The sequence below is a fragment of the Drosophila kikkawai genome, chromosome 3L (genome assembly GCF_030179895.1).
Source record: "Drosophila kikkawai strain 14028-0561.14 chromosome 3L, DkikHiC1v2, whole genome shotgun sequence".
Lineage (NCBI taxonomy): Eukaryota > Metazoa > Arthropoda > Insecta > Diptera > Drosophilidae > Drosophila > Drosophila kikkawai.
This window is the reverse complement of record NC_091730.1, coordinates 16,692,632-16,710,132: the sequence shown is the minus strand read 5'-3', so window position 1 is coordinate 16,710,132 and position 17,501 is coordinate 16,692,632. Positions and strand designations below refer to the sequence as shown.

The 17,501-nt window shown below is 36.6% G+C and overlaps 1 long non-coding RNA gene across 2 annotated transcripts; it reads right to left on the bottom strand.

Moving 5' to 3' along the window:
• Positions 1-12,538: 12,538 nt before the first annotated feature.
• On the bottom strand, positions 12,539-13,317 carry LOC138928592 (uncharacterized). 2 transcript variants are annotated; one of them, XR_011444997.1, is made up of 4 exons: positions 13,163-13,317; positions 12,947-13,086; positions 12,777-12,888; positions 12,539-12,720 (listed from the first exon to the last, which is right to left on the bottom strand). It is a non-coding gene; the product is annotated as an uncharacterized lncRNA (long non-coding RNA). The 2 variants fall into 2 exon arrangements; XR_011444996.1 differs by having other exon boundaries at positions 12,947-13,317.
• Positions 13,318-17,501: the final 4,184 nt, after the last annotated feature.

Here is a 17,501-nt window from a genome sequence, read left to right as displayed (position 1 = left end):
ATAATTTTGATTAATATATAATATTTATAATGAAGTTAAATACAATAAAAATACTTGAAGAAATTACTTAAAGATTACAAAAAAATAAAATAAATAATATTAAATTTAATGGAGCTTTATTTAGGCATAGAAAAATCTGCTTTATTAGATATTTTTTGAATATTTATTGGCCTCAGGTAAGTTAGTTAACATTTTGGGTTTTTTTTTAAATGTAATTACGACTTGGCTTTAGTTTAAACAATTTTACAATATTTCTTATCCTTCAAAAGCTTATTTTCTTTAGTGTTTAATCTAGAAAACTATTTAATAACTGTTTAATTATTTTTTTATGTGTAAAACCTGAAGTAATAATTTGTTTTGGGTTTTTTTAAGGGGGTCTTCTCATTGGGCAACTTTTTTTTTTCGATTTTTTTTTTTTTTGCATTTATTTATAGCTTGGGATGGTGTGTATATGTCCCCAAAAGGATTTTTAGAAATTCGAAATACTTTAGAAGATACAGCCTTTTTTGTGAAGCAAGATCTATGCAAAATGAGCCTTTTTTCAAACTTCAAACGCGTTTATCTCGAAACCACGTTTTTCGAACTGGCGGCCATGATATCTCCAGTTCAACTGAACCGATTTTCATGAAACAAAATGGAATCGACGCAGAATTGATGTCATTTTCGGCTGACGGAACAGATTTTTTTTTTAATTTTTTTTTCTATTTTTTTTTTACACTAAACTACAAAAAAAACGCCCGAAATCGAATTTTTTTTTTTGAATGGCCGCCATTTTGTTTTAAAAATTTTAAAAAAAAATCTGTTCCGTCAGCCGAAAATGACATCTATTCTGATTATAACCCCGTTTTTATTTTTCATTTCGGACGTTCTGGAGACCCTGAATCGTGGCCGCCAGGACGACACCTTTTTTTTCGACCACCAAGTTTGAAGTCTCATTACTCTTTGAACAACCCTCGTATCGAGGCAAGAACAACTTTTTTAGTTACTTTGAACATTTTTGAATACAATAATTAAAAAAAGTTTTCAATTATTCTTTGCGTTTTCAAATAAGAATTTTTTTAAAAAGGGTCCAAAAAACGGCTTTTGAATGAGAAGACCCCCTTAATCCTCCCTGGCAATATAAAATATTTTAATATTTATATTTACATTTATATTTACGTATTTTTTGCCGCAAGCTAAAGCCTAGCAAAGCCTCAACTGAAATCAATCTTAAACATGCAACCCATTAATGTCACTTAAATTGCCTTTCACACATTCACACTTCCACGTAGCGAAAGTTATACGATCCGACATTGCACATCAGTTTGATTTACTATTGCAGAATTTTAATTACGTGGCAACGAGGCCTTAATACGTCGCATATATCAAGTGTGTACGGTACGGGTGCAATTAATTTATGCCAAACGGCAGCCGAAGGTAATTGCAATGAATTGAAGCGACCGCAAGTCTAGGACGGGAGGGGGAGTAATGGCGTCACAAGGATTCTAGGAATCGAGAGCCATTATGCATGACTGGGTCCTGGTCGGTCACATGCTAAGCAGGCTCTGTCAGAGCATCCTTGCCAAGCTAAAACAGAGCCAGTCAGAGCCAGAGCCATTAGGTTTCTCTGCGAAACGAGGAACTAGCCCAGCTACTCGGAGGCACGTGTTGTTCGCTGACAAGGAGGATGGCAGGGATTGCAAGGATACATGATGCACTCACACTCACACCGATACTCAGACAGATGCCAAGTGCAAGGCTGCCACTCACACATCAATGTCCCGGCCGAGTTGAATTACAAATGAGCCCCTGTCGGGAGTCTGCCAATGTCCTCTTCACATCACGAGCGAGCAGCTCCTGAGGTTTATCATTGTTTGGCTATTGCCATGGAGTGGCGGAATCAGGGATCTACACGGGGGGAAATTAGGGAAATTTGTAGATTCTCTTTTAAAACAATATTATAAAATATATTTGAAATATTTTGTAATATATATTTAGAATATTCAATCAACAAAACATTTAGTTTGCAATTTTTCTAGAATATTATATTTTTATTTGTAAATTTATTTTGTTTTGTGCAACATTTCCAAACTCGAAGAGACTTATGGCGGGTGGCACCTGGATGGCAAAGTTCTCGACACTGACACTGCAACACAAATATCAAGTATACGTAGCAGTTGAAAGCAGAAAGTTTCGCTGAGCTTCACCCGCTGAGCTGGCTTGGTTGTTGCATTCTTACTGCTTTTTATCTGGGCTCAAACAGACACTGGAATTCCCATCTTCTCGCCTGTGTGTGTCTCTGTGTCGCTTGCATAATTAATAATTTTTTGCAATATTAATCGCTGGCAGACCTTGGGCTCCCCTCAATGCAATTCTTTTGCCGGGAAATATGTCTTTTGTTTGGGCCCAGGAAGTGGCAATCAATGAAAGTGCTGGGCTCAGGCTTGTGAATAATGTTCGCTACGGATGTATATGCGGTAATTGTTTTTAAAAAAATATTCAACACAGATACATTGTTCTTTAAGGAGCTCCATGGGGTTCTCCCTAAAATTCTACAGAATTGCATACAATTAAATACATTAAATATGTAAATGAAGCTAACCGGTAGAAAGATCTTCTTAATTTCTTTCCACGAAAAAGCACAATATTGATTCCTGGAATTTGCCATGAAACAATTTTTAGAAAACAGCTACAAAAGGTTGCCCTGCTCCTGCCCCATATGGTAAGCTACCCCATCTAATGCCATCACTTACATAACAATTTTTCAATAAATAATACTCTGGCAAACTGGAACGAACAAATTTGCATATTTATACGACTTGTTTTTGTTGCCATTCATCGCCGTTTTGGCGGCGTAACTCAAGACGGAAAAACCAAATTAAAAAGTAATTTGAAAACCTTTAAACGCAAACGAAAGTAAATTATGCAAACATTATGGTTGAGGAGGGTCCTGGGTGCTCTCTCAAACAAAGCAACAAAAAAAGCAAGAGACACGTCCAGGAAGGACAGCTGGGACCCCGCAGGGGTAACAACTGAAAGAGCCGGGGGGAGGGGGCGCCAAGGGAAAACTTAGCCAAGGTCACATGCGACATGGTTGCCATGGTTCATTTTCTCCGTCCATTTCCTCCCTTTGGCCTAAATGCCACTTTATGAGAAATTCTGAATTCCCATTTCACTTTCGGTTGGTTTTTTTTTTTGTCGGGGCTTCTCCCAGGCTACAAATGACACTAATAATTTCCATTTAAATGAAGTCATGAATAAAAATCAAGTGCAAGTATTTTTTTTTCTTTCGCTGGTCATACTTATAAAGAATGGCAAATGGTTTTTATATTGGGTTCGCCACCTCAAGCCGAGGGGAGCGAAAAAATTTGGGCCAGCGAGGGTGACTTTTTGAACTAGTGTAGCGTGTTGCATGGTCGGTGTTCTACGACAACATATTAGTTTTCGACTGATCAGCGGCGGCGGGACCCATAAAACGGTAGCTCATTCCGGGTGGGGTAGGTTCTTGCTGACGTCTAAACTTGACACTACAAACTTTAAATTTAAGAGTCCCTCAACAAAACAATAAGCCTACTCATAGGCGAAAAAGGTGGAATCAAAATCAAATTTATTCTATGGATGTATGTGTAGGGTCTTCAACGAACTGTAAGGCGGTGGCGTTGATGGGGGATGCCACATGTAGTCTTAACCCTCCCAACCATGTCTCTCCCTAACTGGGGAAACCCAAATGTTAATGTCCCTTCTTTTATTTAATTTTTACCCCCATGTCTAAAATAAAACTTAGAAATTCATCGTTAATTTCATACTATAAATGTTTGTTATATTCATTTTCATCATATTTTTTTTTCTATTCATTTTTTTTCTAAACATCCATTATTACAATTCAAGCATTCTGTTTCTATTCATAGATTCTAATCATTTCCAAATTAATATGTCTTATTTAAGTTTTAAATTGTCAAATAATATGGTTATATCTACATGTTGGCTTTTAATTAATTATCATAAAAATTAAGAATTAAATTTTTAAATTTTCAAATAATATTTTTATCTCTACATGTTGGCTTTTAACTAATTAAAATAAAAATTAAGATCTAAGTTTTAAATTGTATGAATTAATTGTACATCTTTGTTGTTTCAGTGTATGTCGTTTATCTTCATTGTTTTTCTTTTTACTCTATTTGAACCTTTTTCTTTTATTCTCACAATCACATCAACAGGCCGTGTTTTATTTAATTCATGATTAATTTCAAACTATGCGAGAACAGTCAATCATATATATTTGCTATCGGCCAAACCAATGTACACGAGCCTCCATTATCTCTCAACGAAACTGGATAATCAAAACAAAAGCTGCGCTTACGGCTGCATTTAAAATCTTATATAGGTTTTTTTTTTTTATTTTCACGACTTAAACGGTCACAATTAAATTGATTTGGATTATCACTTTGCACAAAATTTTAGTTGTTTAATTTGCATGTTCATTGGTTTGCTCGATCACTTCCACTTTTTAATATGTTGCCAAATAAAAACTCACCCACTCTTGTTGCTTGATGAAGGCCTTCATGTTGCTCCAGAGGAGATGGTTAAAAAGCTGTGGGCTTAGAAGCTTTCAAATTATATGATTAGGGTTCTCCATAAGAGGTACACTTAGAGAAAGGTTGATCGGCGTGTTGTGATGGCGGATTTAAATTAATTAATTTTAGTATTTCATAATTATTGTTATTTTTTTGTTTTTTTTTTTTTAGAATGTAGTTTTAAATTTTAATCTGTTTTGCCTCATTATTATTATTATTATTATTTTTTTTTTTTATTATATATAGGTAATTTAGGATTTTATTATTTTAAGGTGTTTGTTGTATCGTTGTAATTTTTTTAACAATCCCACGTGGCCAGTTTTTCTGCTACAATTTGCTTTGGTTGCTTTTCTCTCCTTGATCCCTAAAGGCTTTTCCTTTTCCGATGGCAAGAACGTTGTTGCGAGAATCTAAAGAAATTTTCCCATTTAAAAGAATATAAGCGACAGGTTATGGTAGGACTCACGTAAGTCGATTTTTCGGATCTGCCCAAAACAAGGGTTTGCAACACAGGTTGGCAAAAAGAATTTGGCTACGGCCACGATCAGGAGAATTGTTGGTATTGGTTGATCCAGTGGCTATTAGAGGGGCAAAGGTTAGAATTTATGTTTTCTAAAATTTGCACAAAATATTTACCGTACAGGTTTAATCAGCAGCCGAAAGGTAAAATAATGCTGACTGAATAGCGGAGCACTTTCCGTATCGCGAGATGCGATCAGATTTGAATGCCTGGACTTTGAACTTTAAAGTCCAATTTTTTTGGCAGCGTGCAAAAACTATAAATTGAGATAAGAGCGATTTCAACTGCTCGTAGGCACGACTTAAAACGGAAAGACCAATTTCTGGGCTTACGAGCTTTTTATCAGTTCTCAAGCCGACGAAGGGGTGCATTCAGATTAATCACTTTTTTGTCATTCACAGGTAGTTGTCAAAAAAGGTGAATAGTGGGTCCTACTATGGCGGGATATGACGAGATTTTAAAAATCTAAGTCAAAATAAAAAAACTTTTCTTTCCCAACGTTCGTATAGGAAAGAAAACATTCTTGCAACTAAGGCGACCATTACAACCACAGATAATTCTGACGACTCGCAGGAGGAAGATTAGCTGGAATTAGACGCGAATATCTTTTGCGTGAAAGGTTCCAATCTCTCGTCCTTGAAGAGTTTCCAATAGATAAAACGAGTTTCCTAGCTTACGTTTTATTCTACATTTAGTAAATTGTGGAGCAAGCTTCTTGTTATAGTTTTGACTGAAATTGCTAAGGCTAAAATTTCTTCTGAAGACTTCTTGGCCCTCTTTGTAATTCACTGGTTTTGATCGCAAGTTATACTGTTCTACATTTCTTTCATATGCTAACTTGCTGTTTCTCTGTATATCCTTTCTAATCAAAGTTAGACTATCAGGGCGATCTAATGGAATAGAATCCTCTAGCAAGTTTAAGTCTTTCAGCAAACGATAGTCAGCACCATGCTTAATCATATTAAGGCCAAATAACGCCTTATATGGTGAACATCCAATACCTTGATGTATTGCTGATCGAAGAGCACAGGATATATGAGTCAGATACTGATCCCATTCTCTTTGGTCTTGTTTGATGTAAGCACGGACAGCAGATAGCAAAGATCTGTTTACACGCTCAGCCGCATTACTCTGGGGAGAATAAAGTGCGGTAAACACATGTCGTATACCAAACTTGGTTATAAAAACCTCAAACTCTTTAGCTTTAAATTGGCTTCCGTTGTCACTAACTACTATCTCAGGAACTCCAAAGCAATGGAAAATACTGTGCTCTAAAAATTCCTGTATTTTTTTAGAAGTAAATTGTTTTAGGGGGCATAGCCAATGATATCTGCTAAAATGATCTAACACGATTAGAAGACCGATATAACCAGATTTACTTCTAGGGTAAGGACCTAGTATATCAATGTATAATTTTTGAAAGGGTCTAACGGATACACTCTGTTGACCCATTGGTGGTCTTAGGATTGCATTGGGTGCTTTGGTTTCTTTACAAGTACTGCACTCACGAATGTAATCACGAATATCCTTTGAGAGACCTGGCCAAAAGAAATGTCTGCGTACTGCTTCAATGGTTTTATGCATTCCTCCATGAGCTGACAAAACATTATCATGGGCCTGACTAATAACGTTGGGTCTTAACTTTTCCGGAACCCATAATCGCCAGTTATTTTCATCATTTAAATGATCTCCTGTCGAATGTTCTGTTCGAATATATACAAACTTATCGACGACTTGTAAGTCTGGAAATGAATCTGCCTTTCCCAAAACTTTGTTTTTGAGACTTACATATTCATCGCTTAAAAATTCAATCGAATCTAAATCAATTTCCGGACCGCCTGATGTTACTGCATCCAAATGTCCTTCGCAAATGCGAGAAAGGGCGTCAGGGACTATATGATCTTTTCCCTTTCTGTGCGAGATAGAGAACTTAAAGGATTGTAGACGAAAAATCCACCTTGCCAAACGACCACAAACATTTTGTTGCCGCATTAGCCATAACAGGCTAGAATGATCGGTTATGACTTCGAATTCCTGCATCTCTAAATAACATCGAAATTTTTCTACTGCCAATATTACTGCTAAGCATTCTCGCTCGGTAACGCTATAATTTTGTTGGCTTTTGCTGAGTTTCTTAGAAAAATAAGCTATTGGCCTTTCTTCCATAGATTCCGATAATTGCACGAGAACTGCTCCTACACCATAATCGCTTGCATCGCAGTGTAAGAAAAATTTTTGACTAAAGTCGGGATTTTGCAAAACCGGTGCAGTTGTCAAAAGTTTTTTCAAAGACTCCATGGCTTGTTGAGCCTCTTCAGTCCACTTGAAGGTCTTTTTAGATTTCAAGGTTTCAGTTATAGGGTAACTGATCTCTGCAAAGTTATGTATAAACCTACGATACCATCCACAGACTCCTAAGAAACCTCGAACTTGCTTTAGGTTTTTGGGACTGGGCCAGTTTAAGATACACGATATTTTCGACGGATCGGTTGATATACCTCCGCTTCCAATAATATATCCTAAGTAATTAATTCGAGTTACGCAGAAATTGCTTTTGTCGATATTCAGAGTTAAATTTGCTTTCCTGAACTGTTCCGCAATGCGAACGAGGATGGCCAAATGCTCAGAAAAGTTTTCGGAGACTATACACATGTCGTCCAAATAACCAAAAACACAATTGCGTAAATCTGGTGGAATAAGAGAATCCATTAGCCTACACATTGTTGACGGGGCATTGCAAAGACCAAATGGCATAACCGTAAACTGGTATAGTGGTCTGCCAGGAACGGTAAAGGCAGTTAACGGTTTAGCTTCCTGTGTTAACGCGATTTGCCAATAAGCGTCCTTTAGGTCTAATTTGGATATTATATTCGCTTTTGGGAGTCGAGCAAAAATTCCTTCAATACTCTGTAAAGGATAAGCATCCTTTTTAGTGACACAGTTTAATCTGCGTGCGTCCAGACAGAGTCGAACTTTGTTGGGCTTCACAACCAATCTCATGGGTGAACTCCAGTCACTTTCTGCGGGTTCTATAACTCCTAAACTTAACATACGGTCTACTTCATCGAACATTAACTTTTCTACCGCGGGGCTTACGGGATAATATCGTTGTTTTACAGCTTTAGCTTCCCCAATATCTATATCATGTTGAATAAGCGACGTACGACCTAGACCTTGCTTTTGAAAATCCGGAAATAATTTTTTTACTGCCTCAAGTTGGTTTAATTCCAATTCTGACAGAGGGTAATTTTCTGACTCGCTAGACTCAGTACTTAGGGAGCTAATAACTCCAGGTGCTAGCTTAAAAATTCTCCAAAAGTCTATGCCTAAAATAAGCCTTTGATTTATAGAAGGAATAATATAAATTTGCATATTCCTTTCCATATCTTTATAAGCCATTTTTACGTTTAGCATTCCTACGACATCGTGAGCTTTTCCATCAGCCGTTTTCACGTAAGATTTTAGGTTTTTAAATTCTGGGTACTGACTAAATTTTTCTTTAGCTAAGGTGGAACCTATACAGGAAATGTTGGCACCTGTATCTAGTAATCCGTGTTCTTCAAACTCCAATAATTTTACTTTTGCGTAACTTCGCATATCATCGTTATTGTGAATTATGGTAGCTACGACTATTTTTTTTCTTAATTTCACATTCCTATAGTAGTTTCGCATTCTACGTGTATTTCTTTTGATATTCTTTTCTGTTCACCAAATATTCTTTTCTTTACATCTAGATAGTTTTTCAAACGCTCGTGATAAGCTAAGCAATGGTTCTTAAGAATTGTTGGCGGATGAATTTTTTCTATGCTTTCTGATCGACGAAGAATGTGTTTTATGTTTGTGTTTAATGGAACTATTGGTTCTGGAGCACCTTGTTGTTCTGCTGAGATGCTCCTTTCTGGCGGTTTTCCGACTTACGGAAACAATTTTGACATTGTGGTTTGTAGACATTTGGAAGACCACATCCGTAACAAAAGATGCGCCTTTCGCCAAGACAATTTTCCCATAAATGCCCTTCCTTATCACAATTCCAGCATCTGTTTCGAGATATTGGTTTTTGCATAGCAGCGATATCTCCGGTGCATTCGTCTACATTATTTTCTTCCTCACTCAGAGTTTCTTCTACTGTATAAACTTTATAAGAAGCTGGTTCTCTGCCCTTAGAGGGTATGACTCGAGATTTTCCTATTTCCCTAATAAAGTTTTCCCTCTTCTGAACTAACTTTCGAAGTTGTGCTATTGACGATACATCTTCAAACAATAATCGATCTTTAATATCTGATAGTAAGTTTCCTTGCACTATCTCCACTTCTTCTCGTTCATCTAGATTCACAGTCATCCGATCCCTTAATTTACAAATAGCTTCGTAATAGGACTCAAAGGATTCGCCTACCTTTTGTTTTCGAGCACGAATTTGTTCTCGTATCTCGTTATTCGACCTACTTTCTTTATACTGGAACCGTATAGCTTTGCAAAAATCGTTCCAGTTATTCTCTGTTGTGGCTTTGTGGTATCGCCAGTACCAATCTTTGGCTTTTCCAACAAGCAAAGAATGAATGTTTTGATTGACTGCTTGAAAATTATTATTAAGATTCTGAGCAGTAAGAGTTTTAATTCGGTAAAGAAATTCTTCTACTGGTAATCCTAAAGCAGATCCATCGAAATGAATACCCCACTTTTGCATGATATCAGCAACCTTAGCTGCCGAAATAGTATGAGCAGTATTTTGAAACGATCGGTGATCCTCTTCATGACTATCCTGCCGAGAATTATGTTGTGACAATTGCTCTGCATTGACTTGACAATTTCCACTAGCTTGACCTCTATTCAGACTAGGTTGCTGAGGAAAGTCTTGATAAACTGGTGGATTAGGTGACTGTAATGCTCGTGCTACAGCTTGTTGTATCCACATCTCTAATTGGCCAAAGTCTAAACTATGACTCGTTGGATTCATATTTCTTTGTGTGTGTGAGCGGTTGTTGCCTTTTCTAGGTCTTCCCGGGGGGTTATTTCGAGCGCCACCTCTAGGAGGATGTTCGGCTCTATTAGTACTATGACTGGTATCTAATGGTGGTAAATTTTCTATGCTTAAGTTTGTCGGTGGATTGGAACTTGCTGCTTTTCCCCTATTCAAATCTCTGGTAACTGATCGAGTGACAACTCTTACCGGTTCTGGAGCTTGCGCTTTTGCATTTGGAGAACAATTTCCAATCACTACTTTTAAATCTTGCGTGTGCACTACAGCAAAACAAGATGGGCAATCAGCATGTGATAGTAATCGGTTTTCAATGCAAGACTTGTGGTATATATGTTTACATAATGTTATTGAACAAGTTTGTGTGTCCGACATTACTTCACTGCAAACTAGACAAATATTATCCTCTTCATTAGAGGGTTGATTTCCAAAACTATGTTGTAAAACCATTTTAAATTGTATAAACTTTCTTAGACATTTTTGGGGCAAAACTAAATTAAGAAGGGTTTCCTATTTCTTCCAAACAATTCATTTGAAGACATCTGTATATAAAGGGCTATTGATTTTAAAGTGAATTTGATGTTAATCGATTACCTGAAATTTGAAAAATGTATGTTAACGGATGCACATACCTTTGCTGATATGCTACATAATTCCAGTTAAATACGTCTTAACAATTTTCTTTGATGGAATTACATCGTACTAACAATCAATTTAATAAAGCCAGGTGATTTATTTGCAAGAGTAACACATAGGCCTTCGATCGTGCACCGATGTTAAGGTCGAAAAGATTCAAATGCCTAAATCTTCGAATTCCAAAAAACGTATCCGAACTGCGACTCTATCTTGTCCTCTCCACTAAATAAAAGCTTGCCTTATCAGAAATAAAAGAGCTGGATTCATTAATTATTGTTGCAGTTTATTATTTCTTTGGGTTAACTTGAAACGTTAAGACGAGTCGGTCAAATCCTCAAATAAAAACCAAAATTACAACAACTCTTAATGGCGGGATTTGTAAACCAAAACATCACCAAATGGATGAGTGTTTTTTCGTCTACATGCCCCATACTTTGGGCGCCAAAAAATTTGTAGCGTGTTGCATGGTCGGTGTTCTACGACAACATATTAGTTTTCGACTGATCAGCGGCGGCGGGACCCATAAAACGGTAGCTCATTCCGGGTGGGGTAGGTTCTTGCTGACGTCTAAACTTGACACTACAAACTTTAAATTTAAGAGTCCCTCAACAAAACAATAAGCCTACTCATAGGCGAAAAAGGTGGAATCAAAATCAAATTTATTCTATGGATGTATGTGTAGGGTCTTCAACGAACTGTAAGGCGGTGGCGTTGATGGGGGATGCCACATGTAGTCTTAACCCTCCCAACCATGTCTCTCCCTAACTGGGGAAACCCAAATGTTAATGTCCCTTCTTTTATTTAATTTTTACCCCCATGTCTAAAATAAAACTTAGAAATTCATCGTTAATTTCATACTATAAATGTTTGTTATATTCATTTTCATCATATTTTTTTTTCTATTCATTTTTTTTCTAAACATCCATTATTACAATTCAAGCATTCTGTTTCTATTCATAGATTCTAATCATTTCCAAATTAATATGTCTTATTTAAGTTTTAAATTGTCAAATAATATGGTTATATCTACATGTTGGCTTTTAATTAATTATCATAAAAATTAAGAATTAAATTTTTAAATTTTCAAATAATATTTTTATCTCTACATGTTGGCTTTTAACTAATTAAAATAAAAATTAAGATCTAAGTTTTAAATTGTATGAATTAATTGTACATCTTTGTTGTTTCAGTGTATGTCGTTTATCTTCATTGTTTTTCTTTTTACTCTATTTGAACCTTTTTCTTTTATTCTCACAATCACATCAACAGGCCGTGTTTTATTTAATTCATGATTAATTTCAAACTATGCGAGAACAGTCAATCATATATATTTGCTATCGGCCAAACCAATGTACACGAGCCTCCATTATCTCTCAACGAAACTGGATAATCAAAACAAAAGCTGCGCTTACGGCTGCATTTAAAATCTTATATAGGTTTTTTTTTTTTATTTTCACGACTTAAACGGTCACAATTAAATTGATTTGGATTATCACTTTGCACAAAATTTTAGTTGTTTAATTTGCATGTTCATTGGTTTGCTCGATCACTTCCACTTTTTAATATGTTGCCAAATAAAAACTCACCCACTCTTGTTGCTTGATGAAGGCCTTCATGTTGCTCCAGAGGAGATGGTTAAAAAGCTGTGGGCTTAGAAGCTTTCAAATTATATGATTAGGGTTCTCCATAAGAGGTACACTTAGAGAAAGGTTGATCGGCGTGTTGTGATGGCGGATTTAAATTAATTAATTTTAGTATTTCATAATTATTGTTATTTTTTTGTTTTTTTTTTTTTAGAATGTAGTTTTAAATTTTAATCTGTTTTGCCTCATTATTATTATTATTATTATTTTTTTTTTTTATTATATATAGGTAATTTAGGATTTTATTATTTTAAGGTGTTTGTTGTATCGTTGTAATTTTTTTAACAATCCCACGTGGCCAGTTTTTCTGCTACAATTTGCTTTGGTTGCTTTTCTCTCCTTGATCCCTAAAGGCTTTTCCTTTTCCGATGGCAAGAACGTTGTTGCGAGAATCTAAAGAAATTTTCCCATTTAAAAGAATATAAGCGACAGGTTATGGTAGGACTCACGTAAGTCGATTTTTCGGATCTGCCCAAAACAAGGGTTTGCAACACAGGTTGGCAAAAAGAATTTGGCTACGGCCACGATCAGGAGAATTGTTGGTATTGGTTGATCCAGTGGCTATTAGAGGGGCAAAGGTTAGAATTTATGTTTTCTAAAATTTGCACAAAATATTTACCGTACAGGTTTAATCAGCAGCCGAAAGGTAAAATAATGCTGACTGAATAGCGGAGCACTTTCCGTATCGCGAGATGCGATCAGATTTGAATGCCTGGACTTTGAACTTTAAAGTCCAATTTTTTTGGCAGCGTGCAAAAACTATAAATTGAGATAAGAGCGATTTCAACTGCTCGTAGGCACGACTTAAAACGGAAAGACCAATTTCTGGGCTTACGAGCTTTTTATCAGTTCTCAAGCCGACGAAGGGGTGCATTCAGATTAATCACTTTTTTGTCATTCACAGGTAGTTGTCAAAAAAGGTGAATAGTGGGTCCTACTATGGCGGGATATGACGAGATTTTAAAAATCTAAGTCAAAATAAAAAAACTTTTCTTTCCCAACGTTCGTATAGGAAAGAAAACATTCTTGCAACTAAGGCGACCATTACACTAGTAAAGGGAAAAAAAAACAAACATTCGTGCGGAAAATGCAAAATAAGCAATATAAATTGATGAAGAAAATGTCATTGTTTAAACGCATTAAAAAGGGATGACTTGAGCGAAGGAAAAGTTAATGGAAAAGGTCAAAGAGGATGATGGATTTACATGAGGAAAAATGAGGGTGACAAAGCCATTACTTTAGTTGTTAGTTTATAAAATCTTTACTAATTCTTTAAAATTAATTAGATATCTTATTTAGGATTAGAATTCATGACTTCTTATTAGGTAAATAATTAAGAAAATAATCTCTAGAAATAACTATATATTTTATATATTTATTCTAGATTTCTTAAGGTAATATCAACGACATACACCCCAGAATATATATACTTATATGGCAGCAGGTAAAATTTCCAATTAGCTAGAATATTTTCCTAATGAAATCCCACCCCATTCTCACCAAAATCTCTCCCTTTCCACCCCAAAATGTGAGAGCAAACGTGTAGTCCCACCTGACTTCTGGTCGATCAACAACTCAACGCTGCCGGCAAGAAAAGAAATTAGAAATGCAAATGCAATGCATATTGAAAGGAGTCTCTGGCGATAACTAACGTTTCCCACAAGACGCTCTCAGCTAAATGAACGCCAGGCTGAGCGATGTTGTTTCCAAGATATGCAATCAGGTGAGGGGAACACGGCAGTAGTTAGAGTGTCCTGGGAAAATCAAGCAAAAGCTGTAGGAGAAAAGCCAGCCAGACCTGTGCGGCAAAATACATCAAGAAACAGTTGCCAAGGTAACCCAAAATGTGTCAACATCCAGGTGGGGCAGGGGGATTGAATGTGATTGAAGGTGACACAGTGTCTTTGTGGATCCAGGTCTTCGGGCTGAGCTACAGCTCCAACGAGAATTTAAATATGCAACTAAATATTTCCACAAACTTGGCAACGTTGGAAATCTATTAACACGTTTTGACACTTGCAGGCTGGAGTGTGTGTGCACACACATCGACAACTAAATGTCAATTTATTTTACATCAAATGGGAGACACACAACAAGCTGGGCTAGCAGGAGATGCAGATGCCGACCCACATCCTCGCAGGCAGCATCTCAGGCAACTTTTCGCCCAAGTTTTGGCTTTCAATTTTGCAAATGAGGTGACAGGAGACATGTGCGAAAGAAGTTTGTGTGTGATAGCAGACCTACACACAGGTGAACGTGTGTGTGTGCTTTGTTTACAAGTTAACTGATTTACGTTTCGTGATTTTGGTTCCGGGAAACTTTTCATTTCACACATATCTACGCAAAACAAAAGGAAAATGGCGCAACTTTGTCCTGGCCACGAGTAACGAGATGTTTGAAAAGGAGATGCTTAACTCAAATAGTGCTAAGCAAATTGTGGCTTGTCTGTCTTTTGGAGCTATCAGTTGGCAGGCAATTGTTGTTGACAAGGCCAATTTCACCTGTCTCTGGCAATTGTTTGTGGGGAAATAAGAGACATTGTAACTATTCCATGGAAAAGTGGCAAAGTTGGTTTTGGGGTTGGGGTTTTTAAGGCAGAGATAGAATCCTGTGAATATTATAAAAGGCTTATGGAATATGTATGGGATCAACCATTGTTTATCAAAAAATTGTTGTTTAATATAAAGCTGTGGATATTATAAAAAGCTTATAGAATATTTCTGAGATTTATTACCCATTTATACATTTTTAAAAATGCTCTTTTGCTGTTACTCTCTGACTTTATCCTCTTTAAATACTAAAACTTAACTCTTTTTTACAATATATAAATATACAAAAAATTATATTTTACACACCTGATTCTATACAATTTTCTTTACCTGAACCTGGCTTAATTATTCTACACATTTCCCTGTCACTAGCCATGAAAGAGTTTCCTTAGAAACCAATCCGTTTGTCCTCCCCCTCAACATGTTAATCCAATTAAAAGCAGATCCAATTAGCATCACAGACAGCCTGCATCCTGTCCCTCATATACGAGAGTCCTTTCTAATTCCATTACAGCGAAAAAAAGTGCAATCTCCTTTGCCGCCCCGCACAGCCTTTTGTTGGTATTATTGCCAACTCGTGGCAATGGAACGAACACCTGGCTGGCCAAGGCTGTGAGGTTGCCCAACTACTTTCGCCTAATAACCATCAACAGCCTAATGTGCAGGTGCTTAGCATAAAAAGCAAACCAAAGGCAAAGGCAAACGCGAAGGTGAAGGCATTGGCAGCATCAAAGTGTAGCTGGCGCACTTAGCATAATGGGGAAAGCCAGAATCCGAGACTTCAGCCAAAAACTGGTCGAAAAAGAGACTCTCTTTAGGCCAGCTAAGAGAGTGGGCTCGTAAGAGAGAAAGCTTTTGGCCAGAAATATGCAACAGGCCGTCGTGGCTGTCCTGGTGACAAATGTGTTTTGATTTCGGAAAACCAAAAAACAAGAAAACTTGCTACTTTTCCTAACTCTGAAATACTAGAAACAAAAGACAATAGACAACAGAAATTAACTTTAATGCGACAACAATTCAGAACAGAAATTTACGATAATTGCCGCAATTACATTTTGCAAATGATGCTGCCAACACGGCCGAGATTGCTGTGCACATTCCATGGTACACTTTTTGCCTTGCAAAATAGTTTACGGCTATTCCTCCACGGGTCTCATAAAACCAAATTGAAGCCATTGACGCGGCAGAATCATCCCGCATTTGGCTGGCTGCCTGTCTGCCTTTGCCTCGTCCTGTCGTCTTAGCTGTTTTATAAATTTCAATTTCTCAAATGCTTAGCATACTTCGGGGAGCTCTTCCACGCATAGTTCACTCAGCAGCAGCAGGAGCGGCAGGAGAGAACGTAACGAATGCGATAAGTCCAACAGCGTAATCGCAATCAGTGACATTACCTGGGGCTTGTCTCAAACCAGGATTTAGGATGGGGAGTAAGCAGCTTTATAAGATTCTACTGGGGGTGCGTCCTCTAGGACTAATTAGGTGTAGGGTGAATGAGGGTATAAGAAGATACAGGTAGGATTGGGATTTGATAAAGAGTTTTTGGTTATTTAATTTAGACAACTAAATTTGTATACAGAACGTTTAATTATAAACAAAGCTACAGAATAATATTATATATATTTATATTTATTTTTATATTCTTGGTAATTAAATTCTGTTTTATTTTCCATTTCCTTTATCAGTTAGCACAATTAACATGACTCTGATTTTTTCCAGGATATCCGGATATTCCACATCACAATTTGCTCTATAATTTCTATTTATTCTGGTTTTGCTTGTTTATGGCCAACATCATGCTCATTATTATTATCATCATCAAGCTTTGGCAAATTCAATTAACGTTTTCAACTCATCTGCCCCCCTCTCCCTCTGCTTCGCTTCTCTATATCTCCTGCTCTCTCACTCTCTGTCGAAATATAATTCAACTCGTGCGTGACATTTTTATTGCTCATACGCCGCGTTGTGCATGCAAATATTTCCACCAGTATGAATATTCAATTTGGCACATTGACTTTTGCTAATTGTTGGCACGCTCCCTCTCTCCGTGCTCATAACACATTCACAAAAACATTTCTATTAATTTCACCTTATCGCAGATCGATTTTAATTGACGTACATATCCTAGAAATTGCGTATACGACACGTGGAACCGCCAATTACCGAAATTGCGCTGCGAATGCAGTTTATTTGCACAAAAACAATAACAAAAACAAATAAAGCTGAATAAAATAATGCAATTTGCACAGTAGCAATGCGCAAAATGTTATAATTCGATTTCATTACGAAACCCAAATATTGCTGTCAAAGCGTTTTTATTTTTTCCTCTGCACAGAAAAAATTATCGTGGGTAAATCTAACCATTTCGTGGGTTAAAAGGTAACAACCAAAATCTTGGGTTCCATGAACTGTACGCTGCAGTATAACGACGTAACGCGTTACGTAACATGTACTGCTCTACAGTAAATGGAACCACGATTTTGCGGTTAAAAAGCGCCAAACCACGAAAATTGTGAAATACACTATTTTACTATTTTACTGTAGACTACCCCCGACTACAGTAATTGCAGTTCATATTACCACCAAAATAAAACCAAAAATTATTTTAAAATTTTAATAGTATTTTTT